Raw genomic sequence first — 1,614 nt, forward strand, 5'->3', positions numbered from 1 at the left:
GAGAGAGAGAGAGAGAGAGAGAGAGAGAGAGGGCGGAACGAGAAGGAGCATGATATGAAAGACATGTGTGTGTGTGTGTGTGTGTGTGGAGTGAGAGAGTGGGATAAGTAAAAAGAATGAGTTTGGTTTAATCACAAATATAGTTGTAAAATTAAGTTACTTCCATTCGTGTGCAAACTGTCGTAAGTATATGCGTATACATGTTAATAGACTAAACCTTTGATCTAAATCGTTCCTTTTCTTAAAGTTAACAGCGTGTGACATACATACATACATACATACATACATACATACACAAACACTGCTTTAATTAGTTATCATCTGTCTCCTACGACTTGGCTTTGCAAACTGATTGAAAGCGCTCGTGTGTATCCCTGAATGATAGTTGTATTAACGTTATCACCCCAGTGCCACTCCATATTTGTCGCTTACACAACTCTGTCCTCCCCTTCCCTGATATCAATCGCTCTCCCTATGCCACTTCATTTCCCTCACACCAACACTCTTGCATCCTTCTCATTTTATCCAAAAATAGCCCAGCCTACCATTACAATTTTGCAGTACGAGTTTAATTCGTTCCATGACCGAGCTCATTTTACGATTTACTCGTTTTACAAATCAATTTTCCCCATTGAAATCAATTAAAGTATAATTAATCCGTTCCAGCCCATAAAATCACCCAAAATATAATTTTCATGGGTTTTAAAATAGTAAAGGTACAGTTACAACGAAAATGAAAATTATAAAAACATAATAAAAGAGAATACAAAACAAATATGTAAACTGGTTTTATAAATCGAATTACCTTAAAGATAGGACGGTTTGTGAGCGAGTAAGACGATGAAGCGTTGAGGAGAAGGATTACTGTTTGAAAGGAGAATCTCCTTTCAAGAAGAATGATTTCTGACGTTTTCTCTCTCACTCAGCTTAATTCAGGCTTTTTGGACACTTTCTTCACGTTTCACACTTGCAGGTCGTTTTATTAGAAACATATCAAGAGAAGTCTGCTTTTTCCTGCCTTTCAAAATGTTACGAAAATGATACAGAGCGGTGTTATTAAATAAAGCAGCCACACGAGCTGTAGATACTTTTTCGGGATGATTTTTTTTCTACAAATTCAGAAACATATTGCCACTTTGCCAACACTGCCTTCTCCATTACACCATCCGCCTCCTCTTCCACCGCATCCGAATGCTGCTGCACCTGAAGCTGCAGGAGTTCATCTGTCGTCAGCTCCCCTCGAGGCCCATGAACTTGCCAAGAGACACTATCTCCTCGACTACCGGTATCTCAGACTCAAACCCCTTGAAGTCTCTTTCGGATACGCAATCGAGCCATAGTTTCAGTGTTCGCGTTACACCCTGCCAGTCATATCGATGGTTTACAGGTAGTAAACAAGGCTGTAGTGCTCCATAGAGGATTAGATTTGTATTTTCGGTGACTTCAAGCACCGACGAAACAGGTGTTTGGTGTACAATTTCTTAAAATTAGAAATCACCTGTTGGTCCATGGGCTGCAAGAGGTTGCGAGACAAGGTGGTGTTGCGTGGAAGGTACAGAGGTTAGGAGGGTGAGCAGGGGCATTGTCAAAGATGAGGAGGGCCTTGAGAGGAAG

Source organism: Octopus bimaculoides, chromosome 21 (assembly GCF_001194135.2).
Source record: "Octopus bimaculoides isolate UCB-OBI-ISO-001 chromosome 21, ASM119413v2, whole genome shotgun sequence".
Taxonomy (NCBI): Eukaryota; Metazoa; Mollusca; class Cephalopoda; order Octopoda; family Octopodidae; genus Octopus; species Octopus bimaculoides.